The sequence below is a fragment of the Hyperolius riggenbachi genome, chromosome 3, assembly GCF_040937935.1.
Source record: "Hyperolius riggenbachi isolate aHypRig1 chromosome 3, aHypRig1.pri, whole genome shotgun sequence".
Classification (NCBI taxonomy): Eukaryota; Metazoa; Chordata; class Amphibia; order Anura; family Hyperoliidae; genus Hyperolius; species Hyperolius riggenbachi.
The window spans coordinates 480925744-480940194 of record NC_090648.1 but is presented as its reverse complement, the minus strand read 5'-3'; positions in this window follow the sequence as shown (position 1 = coordinate 480940194).

Genomic DNA, 14451 nt, shown 5'->3' with positions numbered 1-14451 from the left:
GAGAGTTCAACAGGGGCAATATTATGCTAGTAACTTGCATTTTTATTTCCCTTTTAATGCATCCCAACATTTTATTAGCTTTAGCTGCAACGGCTTGGCATTGAGTACGATTATTTAACTTGTTGTCAATGAGTACTCCTAAGTCCTTCTCCAAGTTTGATGTCCCCATCTGTAATCCGTATATTTTGTATGGTGCTAGACCATTGGTACAACCAAAATGCATGACTTTACATTTTTCAACATTGAATCTGCCATTTATGTGCCCATATAGCCATCCTATCCAGAGCCTGTTGCAATATGTCACTATCTTCCTGAGAGTTGATGATCCTGCACAATTTTGTATCCTCTGCAAAAATAGCAACATTGCTTTCTACTGCATCTACTACTAGATCATTAATAAATAAATTGATGAGCACTGGACCCAGTACTGACCCCTGTGGGACCCCACTACTAACAGTCACTCATATGATCTATTGAACACAACTCTTTGTTTTCTGTCCATTAGCCAGTTCCCTGTCCATGAGGCCTTGGGCAAGATTCCATAACATTGCTACTGCCTATAAAAACATAGGACTTATTTTTTCAATAGCAAGCTCCGCATCCAAACGGGTAATAACATTATCTTGTGTTTACTTAATTGTAGCAGAGAGGAATGTAAACATTCCCTGACTGTTCAGAAACTTCTTCCAATGGGTCCTGAATAGAGATGGTCCGTACGGTTTGCACACAAACTTATTCGCGCAAACTTCTAAGGTTCGCGCTCACAGTGAACTGCGAACTATATGCGAGTTCGACCCGCCCCCTATACTAGGGTCAACTTTGACTCTCTACATCACAGTCAGTAGACACAGGGTAGCTAATCAGGCTACACTCCCTCCTGGAGCCCCCCCCCCCTTATAAAAGGCAGGCAGCATCAGCCTTTTCACTAACTTGTGTGGCTGCAGTAATTAGAGAAGGGAGAGAACCTGCTGTAGACATAGGGAAAGCTTAGTTAGGCTCTTGTGTTAGGCTTGTTAGCTTGCTCCTTGCTGATACTTGTTGCTAAAAAGCACACCTCAACAGCTCTTTTGAGAGCTAATGTTGTTCGTGTGATCTCTTTGTCCCTGGACCAAAGTACAGTGTTCAGAAGGCTCGTGCCATCAACCCCCAAGATTGTCAGGACATAGTTGACTATTTAACACAGAACACCTCATCTTCCTCAGCTTCTACACAGAAGTGTGACATATCTTCCTCCTCCTGCTCTGATTCTGGCACCACACTTAACACTCAGTTGGCCACCACCACCAAAGTGCCATCACCCCAGGGCCCAGCGGTGTGGACATTTTTTTGTCTGTCTGCCTCAGATGAGAGCAATGCCATCTGTACTCTCTGCCACCAAAAATTGAGCCGTGGAAAAACCAAGACCCACGTAGGGACAACTTCCTTACGAAGGCACATGATGACAAAGCACAAAATGCAATGGGATGACCACCTGAGGAAAAGTAGCACTCAAAAGCAAAGCCACACACCGCAGTGGAAGATACCAGGCCGCAATTATTTCTCAAAAAAGGCAATACCCAAACTGTACAGTGATGTTGAAAGGCAAGTGGTGTCATCTCTGGCACACAGTGTTGGGTCAAGGGACCATCTGACCACATGGTCTACAAAGCACAAAGTACAAAGACTAAGTCAGTCCCCACACACAGCATCTCTGCCTGCACGCCATGTGACTGCCTGCCCCAAGACTAAGTCGCTCCCCACACAGCATCTCTGCCTGCAGGCCGCTTGACTGCCTTCTCCGCCACCACCAGGGCCCAGGACTCCAGGCAGATTCCTGAATTTTTAAGGCTGCTGCTAGCAGCGGCCACTATAATAATTTTTCTGGTGCGTGTACATGCCTGCCTTATTTTTCTGGATGCACTGGGGCTGCAACAACAAAACAAAAGGCATGTACATGTGTCAATTCCCCTTCATGATTGTCACCTTGCCGTGGTGAAGGGGCTTGCGTATCACAATGAAGCAATGACCGCCGGCTACATGAGATGATAAGGTCGTTGCTTCATTGTGGACAGACCAAATTCGATCAGCTCAGTCACTGTTGTTCTGTCATTCAGGTACCTCAGCCCGACGACCATATGGGCTTGAAAACCGCCATCGCCTGCACTCTCGCCATGGTGCGCACCAGTCCAGCATGGCCATCACAACACAAACAGCTGTTTGCGGTGCGTTACACAGTGAGTTTGGTGTGTCAGTGTGAAGCAGTACTCTAATCACACTCCCTGATTGATGTATACACATGCAAGATGTTTTAAAGCACTTTAGGCCTCCAATTTAGCATGCAATGTGATTACTGCCCTTAAAACGCTGCTGTACGTCAAATCCAGATTTTTCCCGGGACTTTTTGCATGTATCCCACTCCGCCATGCAAAAACTCAGATGTTAGACCCCTTGAAACATCTTTTCCATCACTTTTGTGGCCAGCATAAATGTTTCTAGTTCGCATCCCCATTGAAGTCTATTGCGGTTCTCGAAAGTTTGCGTGAACCGAACGTTTGCGTAAGTTTGCGTTCGAGGTTCGCAAACTGAAAATCGGAGGTTCGAGCCATCTCTAGTCCTGAACTGAAACAATGCTCAGAAATCATTACTGGGTACATTACAATATAAATACACCAGTTATGAATAAAATGCAATAGCAGCTTTCAGAGCAAATAAAATGTACTTAGGGAAATTGTAATTTCTAAATGAATAATAATACTTATGCACAAAACCAAATATGATAACTGTATGGGATATAAAAAGTAGGAAAACACATTTTTTATTGAATATTATGACAGAATTTAATACCACTTTAAAGGGATACTAAGCTGCTTTAAAAATCACAATTTGTATTTACCTGGAACTTCCTCCAGCCCACCGTAGGCTGTGAGGTCCCCTGGCATCCTCCTGGCTCCTCTCCCAGTCCCAATGGCGGCCAGTCGCCACTGTACGAGTCCCCGCTGCGTACATTATGCGTCATCACGTCGGCCACTATGCGTCATCATGGCAGCCGATGTGAGAGTCCTGCGTATGCGTGATTCTGAGTTAGAGAATTGTGCATACACAGTTTTTTAAAGATGCTCAGCATCCCTTTAAATTGGATATGGCCCATACTGCTGAAAAGTAATTTTAAACAAGAGAGGAAAAAATATCCCCTAGGAGAAAACTTAAGAGAAAAAAAAGGATTGAATAATGCCATGTCATCAGTAAAAAAAAAAAATCTCCAAAACACAGAAGATTAAGAACAACAACATCAGAAATCCCATCATGCTTTGCACAGCATTAGGGGGAAAAATGCCCGGGCAGTTTTCTTCTGTGTAGCTAAAAATGAGGCCTGGGAAAGAAAAACAAAGTTCTGATGCTGTAAAACTGTTGAAGAGACACCAAGCCTTTTCAGTGCTGCTGAGTAGATTTTTAGTCCGGAGGTTCACTTTAATACGTATATACAGTGAGTCTAATCTTCATAACATCTGGCTTAGAGTGATGACAATTTTTAAAGTGCATCGCAACATAGCTCTTTACATTTTCTTTTGTGATGTGCTGAATCTGTTCTCCTATCATAATCCGCAGGGATCTTTTCCTTTTTTTCCCTTTGTATAGAAACCGACACGGTCACTGCAGTTGGTAGATTACACGCACTATCAAGCAATTATTGAAACTATTAATAATGGATGTTTTATGTTTGCTAGAATTTTAAAACGCCTCTCCTTTCTCTAAGTAAGTAGCACTATGCCTGCACTTGTGCCTGTCCTTCGTGCCTCAATATTTAACTTCTGATATGTGTGACCTCAAAAGTTCTGACACCTTCTTACTGTTAAAATGGACCTGAACTCTTGCACAGGACACAAGGAAAACAGAGAGAAATGCACCCTGTATGTAATTAGAGAGTTTAGCCTGTCTAATTCCCCTGTGTAATTTGATCTCTAATCTGTGTCAGTTGGCTGCCTCTGCAGAACAGCTGATTTGTAAACACAGGATGTTAACCCTATGTCTGTTTCCATGAAAGCAGGAAGTAGGCGCACTGCAGTTGTATTGTAAGATGTGTATCTGTACTGTAACAAACAAAGAACATTTTTTTAAAGGTTATAAGGCTATTGCTTATCTTTTAGAGCAGAGGAGACGTTCGGAGTTCAGGTCCACTTTAAAATTACAATGACAGTGCACATTTTTTTTAAAAGAGATAAACACTGTTGGTTACCCCCTAAAATTGCAACCAACCCCAAATATGCTGTCTTGGTGGCCAGAAGTCAAGGCCAGTGTCCAATTCACTTTTTTCCTAAGTTTTCTCCTAGGGGAAATTTTTACACTATCAATAAAATGCTTTTTAAGCAACCGACAACCAAGAAAATACTCAAAATAAGTTTAACAGTACTTTTTGCACCTACTTTTTGGTACTTTTACAATTGCAGAGTGCTGAAAAGTTATTTTAAAAATATAATTTTAGAGAAAATGTGAATTAAATAAGGGCCCATATGTGCACCTAAATGTATAAAACTTTTCTCTCACCGCCAACAGCATAGAGCTGTTCACCGGCCACTGGTCAGGCACCTCTGCTTGATCTGCAGCACAATGTAGAGAGGTAGCATGTCTCACACTCTTGTTACCAGTCATGTGGCTTTCACTGTCAGAAATGGAGGGTGGGAATAATATTTAGAGTGTACTACACATAGCACTCTGCATATAACATCGTCCCCTGGGAGGATGAACTCCGCCCCTGTCCCACACCGACTGGAGTATTTCTATGGTAAAGCAAAGGAAAAGAGAATAAAAATATGATTTTACAGCAATTACCACTCATTACTAAGTCACTCCTATTCATACAATGGGTTTAGGAAAAAAAACACAAACTTTGATAGTTGTCATTTATTGCAAAACTTTTATAATGTTTTTGGGTGGGGGGTTTTGAAACTTGAAAAAAAGTTGAATCACCAAAATGCTAACAAATAAATAAAGACACCAAAGAGGTTTTCTCCATCAATCCTATAGGGAGAAATGATTGGTAAAGAATCCTACAGTGAGCTGAAATCGTGATCCTAAGGCTGGCTTTACACCTATTGTTTGCATTGCGGTGGGGAATGGATGCAATGCTCCTGTGGCATCCTACCACAACGCAAACAATGACACACATATGAACCCAGAGTGTGCTGACAGGGTCATATGCATAGTGCAGCCCCCGCTCAGTGATGCACTCCCTCTGGGCAGGAAGTACTTCACTGGGATTTCCGTTGGTGCACGCATGCGCGCCCCGACGTACCACACTCCCATCAATGAAATTCCTGTGTTGTCAATTTACTCCAAGGACTTCTGCCACTGCTGCGTCACAGCAGAAGTCAAATCGTAATGCGTTGCTGACGTTGCGTCGGCTCAACTGCGATCTGGAAACTTCCAATGCAATGCATTGCAATGGAATAAGCACCATTGACTTGCATTGATGTTGCATTACCCTGCAGTAAAACAGGGTAACACAACGCACACATGCAAGGCAAGTGTAAAAGGGTCTTTAGGCAAAGTGTGCATTTCGGACACATAACCAATGTATTTTTATCAGTCTTGACGTAAATAATCCAGCCCTGCTCTTTTACTTATCCACTTTATTGGAGTTTCAGGAATACAAAAGTTAAAAAAGCTGCATAGTAGCTAGACTGGTCCACCGTCTCTAACGTCTTGAGTTCTTGTTCACGCCACACAGCCAACAGAACAAATGCAAGTGCACACTTTATGGCCAGTACCTCCCCACTGCGACCAATCGCTGAGCAACATGTAAATGAGAGGACCTGATGGAGGAGCAGGAGCTGGCCACACCCTCTCACACCATAGGTCGCTGCACTAGTGATGTCACAATCACACTGTGTACAATGTAAAATCAAAAATAAGTCACATCAGAGAGGAACACATGTCACCTGATAGATCCAAAAAGGAAGGTTCCATCCCCCTCAAGATCTCCCTCAAGCGAAGGCACTTTCTCCCTCAAGCCACCATGGATTTATTTTTATATCCTGTGGTTTAAATGAGATCACTGCAAATATTTCAGCATTTGTATTCTTTTCTCATTCTTTCGCGCACATCTGTTTAGAAAGCTACAACCCAGAAAGACCGGCAAAATCCAATTTGCCAAAATGCAACAAACATGTCTTATTTTCCCTATGGACACAAATAGGTTTTGCTTGAAGTTCAGGTCAGGAGCTTCTCCTTCATATATCTATTGTTTGTTAAAATTGTTTGTTTAGATTGTGCCTGACAGCTTATAAAGTGATCCAGCACTGGCATCTGAAGTGAATAGGAAACACAGCCCTCCCGGGCCGAGAGGGGACTTCCCAAACCTCTACTCCTAATAGCGCATCTGATTCTCTGCCTTGAAGTCAGCCGACTACTCCCTTTAGTCAGTTTTCTATTACAAGAAGAGGGTAATTACATGCAGACTTGTCAGGTAACATGCTGTGTACACACTGACTGACAGTCAATTCTTGTGTAGACGAGAAAGCCATCAAGTGGGACTGTCATGAGTTGAAACTGACAAGTTGGTCATAGTGAGGTAAATGCTTCATGAATACTGGATGGATTGAATTACTGATCTATCTGCAGTGAGAGCGAAAATAAAGCACTTTCTGATCTAAAGAAATTCTAGAAACATCCATACTGGTGTGTGTGTGTGTGTGTGTGTGTGTGTGTGTGTGTGTGTGTGTGTGTGTGTGTGTGTGTGTGTGTGTGTGTGTGTGTGTGTCAGGCTGCCAAGAAGTAGCTGGGGTAGGCATTTGTGCAAGAAAGGAGGGGGTCAGGGGAAAGGAGGGGATCGGAGGTGAGCGGAGGAAGTGGGTGATCTAAGGCAGCTCTGTACTGTGGACCGCTGTGTGACATGGCTGTCCCCTCCTGAGGCAGGGAAGTGATCAGCTGTCATAGGCTGAAGCCTATGACAGCTGATCACAGGGATTGGCTGGCGGAAGGAGGGAGGGCTGGCCTAGAGAAAAAATAAACATAAAAGGGAAAAATGTATTACAAAAATAATAAGATAAATATTTGTTAAAAAAAAATCAACATTGGGCCTCATTGGGGGAGCAATCAGACCCCACCAACAGAAAGCTGGTGGGTAGTAAAGGGGGGGGGGGGGAATCACTTGTGTGCTGACATGTACAGCCCTGCAGCGAGGCCTTCAAGCTGCAGTGCCCTATTAAGTGAAAAATGTCCTGGTCTTTAGGGGGGTTTAATACCGAGGTCCTCAAGTGGTTAAAGGATACCCGAGGTGACATGTGACATGATGAAATAGACATGTGTATGTACAGTGCTAGCACACAAATAGCTATGCTGTGTTAATTTTTTTCTTTCTCTGCCTGAAAGAGTTAAACATCAAGTATGTAAGTGACAGTTTCTGTCTGAGTCAGAACTTGGCCAGACTACAGTGTGACCCTCACTGAGAAGAAATTACAACACTTTCCTAGCAGAAAGTGGCTTCTGAGAGCAGGAAAGAGATAAAAGGGTCAATAGTTCATAGATTTTAGCTCTGGCATACATCAATGAATCTGTCATTGGGCAAAAACAATAAAACAGTAGAAACTTAAAAAGTAGATTTAAATATAAAATACAACTGTGGAATATCTTAAAAAGTCATGTTTAGGAGAAGGAGGATAGATACAATTGTTTATTTCATTCATTTAATTTCACCTTGGGTGTCCTTTAAGCTGTAATACAGAAATGCTTTTCTTTAAAGGCTATTAGGCTGTTGCTTATATTTTACAATTGGTTTTTTTTGTTTTTTTTTAAAATCATATTAACATGTTTTTCCCCTATTTCAATGAGTGATTTTAGATTTGGGAGGCAATCTGGAACATTAAGAATAAGGGCTTAAGAGAGGTAAATGTTTAACTTACATTATTCTGGGTGTAAAATGTATCACTCAGAGTGGTTTTTTTGGCATCAGGTAGTTTTTTTTAATCTTTAATTAAATTATTTTCATTTATATTTTTCGTATTGAAACAAAAAATCCTCCTCCCAAGTTTGTTTTAACCATGCAGGCAAATGCCTCAACCGACAAGGGTCGTGGTTCACCATTTAACAATACCAGCCCACATGGTACATGACGTAAAAAAATTGCTCTGAAAAGAAAAAGATCAGAAATCATATCCTTCTCTTGCAAAGCCCCCTTGTGAAGGGTATCACCCGCACCTCCTGCTAGGGTAGGTGGGGCTAACTACCACCACACCTGTAGAAATAGAACCCGTGGAAGCGGCTTATAGAGGAAACTGGAAGCCTCCTTTAATAAAGAAGTTTCCAGATATCTACAGTATTTCACCTTTAGGGATTTGTATGTAGTTTAAGAGAACATCAGTAAGATTCACCTATTCCAGCCAAAATTAAAAGGAAAAAAAAAAGTTTAAAAAAAATGTGATCGCCTAAAAAAAAAAAGTTTTCTTATTGTCCTACATCATAATCTATCAGGGTCACTCTCTACCATATCTGTGATAAGGACCCATTTCCCCACATACTGAGGTCACATTGATAGGAAAACATTTTGTTAAGTATTTTTTTCAGTTGGAAGGGCTACACAGACTTATTTTCGGTTGTACTGCTAATGGCTTCTTTTTAAATTCAATGCAAGGAAAGAAAAGTTTTGAGACCTCCTCTGCATTATGACTCATTGATATGAATTTTTAATTACAGCTGTACTGGGATTTCAATGGTTACCTCACAGAACCCTTTTGCTCTGAGAGTTTTTAAAAACAAAAAAACAAAAATATGCTATTATAAGCAATAAAATGCACACAATACCACCCCAACCACTGAGCTTACTCACAAGTCACAAGACAAAAGTGCCAAACATACCACCTTACAACCAGCATTGTCTGGACTGCCTAGAAATGATAAAAGGTCTAATTCAGATGGTTGTAACTAATAAATGCACCTTGCGAATCATTGTTTGGATTCCTAGGTTTAGAGGTATAACCAGAAATCATGAGGTTCTACAAAGTTTGTTGTGTTCCCCAAATTCTAGCCATGCTACAACCGAGGAGCTACACTAGGAGGCATGTCTGAAACTTTTGAAACTCTGTTAGCTAAGCCAATACTACTTCCAAATGCCAGAAAACCCCTCTAATCCTGTGTGAGAAAGCCTGGCATAAACAGAGATGCATAATTATGCCAAAACCGGAGGGTTACAGAATGTAACAACTGAGCCACCATCCACTCTTGGGCCACATAGCAGCTGCTATGACTGTTATGACTATTGTTATGTTCCTGTTCAGGTTTGCAAAGTGCATTTATTTTCTAGATTTGGAAAGGAATATTTAATGAACTTTTTAGATTTTTTTTTGTAGTAAAGGAGTCCTGACACACTCTACTGATGTATGCTTCTTCATAACATAGACAAAATTGCATCAGCTATAGAGATGGCCCGAACGGTTCGCATGTGAACTTATTCGCGCAAACTTCGGTGGTTCGCGTTCACGAACAAACGCAACTTTATGGCGATTTGACCCGCCCCCTATACTACATCGTTAGGGTAAACTTTGACCCTATATATCACAGTCAGCAGGCACAGGGTAGCCAATCAGGCTACACTTCCTCCTGGAGCCCCACCCCCCCCCTTATAAAAAGCAGGCAGCATCACCCATTTCACTCACTTGTGTGGCTGCAGTAATTAGAGAAGGGAGAGGTGCTGCAGAGACATTAGGGAAAGCTTAGTTAGGTTTGTTAGGTTGCTCTTTCTTGCTGATCCTTATTGCTAAAAAGCACTCCTCATCCTCAACAACTCTTTTGAGAGCTAATGTTGTTCTTGTGATCTTTTTTTTTTTTTGTGTGTGTCCCACTGACACTTGTATTGCATATACAGCCCTGTCAGTTAGTCTTAGCTGCTGGACCTTGGCCCCCTGGTAATTCCTACTGTGTAACTGCCAGGCCCAGCACATTCAGTGACTACCTGTGTGTGGAACAGCTGTACATTTGTAATACCCATCACTGCATATACCTACCTGTTGTTCACAGTGCACCCACCTACCTACGTGAGCGCACGCAGTGTCACTGTACCTGTTCGCTACTTGTGTGTGTGTGACAGGTGCACATTTGTAATACCCATCACTGCATATACCTACCTGTTGTTCAGTGCACCCACCTACCTACGTGAGCGCACGCAGTGTCACTGTACCTGTTCGGTACCTGTGTGTGTGTGAGAGCTGCAAATTTGTAATACCAATCATTGCATAATTGTGCACAGTACCTGTGTGACCGTACGCTGTGTAATATACCACACCGTGCATACCTGTTTACTGCACCTGTGTGACAGCTGTACATTGTATTGTAATACCAGTTACTGCATACCTTTCACTGCACCTGTGTGACTGCACATTGTATTAGTCAAGTCAGTGCATACCTTTCACTTCATCCCCCCCGATATGGACACAACAGGTAGAGGCAGAGGCAGGGGCAGACCCAGAGGCAGGCCACCCGGCAAGCCTGTTCGACGTCGTGCTGATGTGATTTTGTGCGGCCCTGGACCAAAGTACAGTGCTCAGAAGAAGGCACATCCTATCAACTCCCAAGATTGTCAGGACGTGGTTGACTATTTACCACAGAACACCTCATCTTCCGCAGCCACCAGCGCAACTATAAGCACCACATCCGCTGCATTTGACACTTCACAGGAGTTATTTGGTGGGGAATTAACTGATTCACAGGCATTATTGTTACAACAAGATTATGGCGCTAAGCAAGTTACACCACCTCATATGTCTGAGTTAGGCGACACTATGGACGTAACGTGTGAGGAGGAGGAGGATGAAGTACCTGCTTTTGGTGCAGTTTATGAGGTATCTGAGGCAAGCAAAGCTGGGCAGGATGATAATTATGATTATGATGATACGGATGCCACGTGGGATCCTAAGAGACAAGATGACCTAGGGGACAGTTCAGAGGGGGAGTCAGAGAGGAATAGGAGGAGACGAGTTGCTGAAAGAAGCAGCAGGAGCTCGTCATCAGAAACAGCTGGTGGCAGTGTCCGGCGCCATGTATTGCCACCTATGGACAGCCAGCCAACATGCCTTTCAATGTCAGCTACTGATGCCACCATAGTGCCATCACCCCAGGGGGATCAGCGGTTTGGAAATTTCTTGGTGTGTCTACTTTAGATCAGAGCAATGCCATCTGTTCTCTCTGCCTTCTAAAATCGAGCCGTGGAAAGGCCAACAGCTGCGCAGGGACAACTGCCTTATGAAGACACATGGAGAAAAGGCACAAACTGCAATGGGAAGAGCACCAGCGGAAAAGCAGCACACAAAAGCAAAGCCACCCTCCTTCTCCTCTTCCTCCTACGGGTGAATCATCTTCAGCCACTTTCTCCCTTGCACCTTCACAATCACAGCCACCCTCCTCCACTCCGCCTCTCACCTTGAGCGGTTCCTGCTCCTCTGCCCACAGCAGCAGCCAGGTGCCCGTGAGGGCAATCTTTGAGTGGAAGAAGCCAATGTCTGCCAGTCACCCCCTTGCCCGGCGTCTGACAGCAGGCTTGGCGGAACTGTTAGCTCGCATTTCCAATTGGCAACAGTGGTAAACGGCCACATTCTTTGATTGGCCTAAAAATCCTTTAGAAGTCACATGTCGCTGCACACCTACTACGGTAAATCTTGTGTGATTGTTATCTTTCCCCCTCTACCGTTTTTACCTCACTTTGTCGCCTTTGGTACAAGCAATGACCCGTTACAAGTTAAGCTATAGGTCCCCTTTATTATGCATGTCTTTGTATATAAAAATATATACTGTGTATATATATCTATATATATAGATATATATACATTGTTTCTGTCATACTTGATTGATTCTCCTAGTGTGCTGGAATTACAAGTATAACAAGATGAAAGCTAAGACACTGAAGGGCTTTGTTTATCAGCGTGCAGACACAAAATCTTCTAAAGTTGCAGTGAGCTTTAAATTATGGATTAAAGGTGAAGGTTCCATGATTCTCAGACAGAGTCATCTTGATAAGAAATGTAGTTTAGTCGGATAATGCCTCAGACTGCAAATTTCTTATATCAGAGCAGTCTTTGTTTTGTTTTTCTTTTCTTGTTCAGATTAGTTCCTTTGTGATCATCTGTGTGATTCTTAAAGATGGAGCGGTGGTAGCTCCCATAAATGCTTTATGACAGGTTCACTTTAACCACTCTGTGACAGCCTAACGCTACTCTACTTCTAGCTATCTAGCTACTTATACTTAGGTTCACATCTATAGTAGGGAGGGAGTTCTACTTAAACTGGATCCGAGATGAACTTTTACACATTGCATAATTGTGTTCCTTACATACAGGTTATAGGGTATTCCTCACTCAAGCCAAATACTTTTTTCTTTTTGTTTTAATACTCTAATTCCCTATAAACTAAACAAGCCTCGTCCCCACAGCTTCTCCAAAACGCCAAGGCACTCAGACCCATGTAGCAAGGGCTTATGGGAGCTCAGTCTGGGCAGGGGGAGGAGGAGGCTACTAGCCAGTGATTTCAGAGGCAGAGGGGAGGAGGGAGGAGGAGGAGGGAGTGAGCTGAGGGCTGGAGATGCAGTTGCAGATTACCTGTGTAATAATGACAAACAGAACATGGCCGCTCTCATTGTATCACAAGAATAAATAATCATATTCTATTGAAGCTGTGTGCAGCTAGATATGCTGTATAAATTATCTAAACTTAAGATAAGAAATATAGACAAGTTACTTGTTATAGTTAGTTTTTCATCTCGGATCCGCTTTAATACTGGTGGCCGCTCTGACTGCCTATACTAGGGGCTACCTATATTTGGGGTCTACTTCTTGCCACCTATACTAAGTGTTACTTAATATACTGGAAGCCAGTCTGACTACCCATAATGAGGGCTATCTAGCACTGAGGAATACCACTAGCTACCTATACGAGAGGATACCTAATACTGGGAGATACCTTATACTGCAGGCCCCTCGGTTACACATACTGGAGGCTACCTCAAACTACACATACTGTGGGTCACTTCCGGGCCGGCTACCTATACTGTACTGGAGGATGGTTCCTATTTCTGGAGGGTGTGTGTGTGTGTGTGTGTGTGTGTGTGTGTGTGTGTGTGTGTGTGTGTGTGTGTGTGTGTGTGTGTGTGTGTGTGTGTGTGTGTGTGTGTGTGTGTGTGTGTGTGTGTTTTTACCTTTGTTTTCCCAAGTCCTCTATGAGCTACAGATACCTCTGCCTTGTGTTTAATTTTAATGCATATTTAATTCTGCTTGGAATTGGGCAAATCAAAATCATCAGTAAGTTCATTGGATTGGCCCATTTAGAGGCTGCATTCAATGTGTATTAAAAGACAACTGACGTGAGAGGGAGATCAAAGCTGCAATATGAATTTCCTGTTAAACAATGCACATTGCCTGACTGCCCTGCTGATCCACTGCTTTTAATGAGGGATGATCATCAGTGATATGGAAATACTTCTGAGTTGATGCAAATGTATGCACTTTTTTTGCAAAGAGATGCAGCTTCAAAATGGACCAACCAATTTAAACCTGGGTTAAATTTGATTGGTCCATTTTCAAACTGCATACATTTGCATAAAAATGTGCATAAGCTTGGAAATATTTGCATCTCTTTGATCATTCCTACTTCTAATACTTTTAGCCATAGACCCTGAACAAGCATGCAGATCAGATGTTTCTGACAAAATTCTGGCAAGATTAGCTGCATACTTGTTTTAAGGTGTGTGATTCAGACACTACTGATGCCAAAGAGATCATCAGGACTGCCAGGCAACTGGTATTGTTTAAAAGGTAATAAGCATGGCAATCACTGCCACCACTGAATCCATCCTTTGCTCCTCGTCTGGAATGCAGGAGCAACCACTAGCGACCAGTACAAGCTTGAAAGAGTAATTAACACTGCGGAAAAGATCATAGGAGCACCTCTGCCACCTCTAGACTAGTGTTGGGCGAACAGTGTTCGCCACTGTTCGGGTTCTGCAGAACATCACCCTGTTCGGGTGATGTTCGAGTTCGGCCGAACACCTGATGGTGTTCGGCCAAACTGTTCAGCCATATGGCCGAACTAAGAGCGCATGGCCGAACGTTACCCGAACGTTCGGCTAGTGCTGTGATTGGCTGAACGGGTCACGTGTAGTGTTGGGCGAACATCTAGATGTTCGGGTTCGGGCCGAACATGGCCGCGATGTTCGGGTGTTCGAGCCGAACTCCGAACATAATGGAAGTCAATGGGGACCCGAACTTTCGTGCTTTGTAAAGCCTCCTTATATGCTACATACCCCAAATTTACAGGGTATGTGCACCTTGGGAGTGGGTACAAGAGGGAAAAAAAATTAGCAAAAAAAGCTTATAGTTTTTGAGAAAATCGATTTTAAAGTTTCAAAGGGAAAACTGTCTTTTAAATGGGGGAAATGTCTGTTTTCTTTGCACAGGTAACATGCTTTTTGTCGGCATGCAGTCATAAATGTAATAC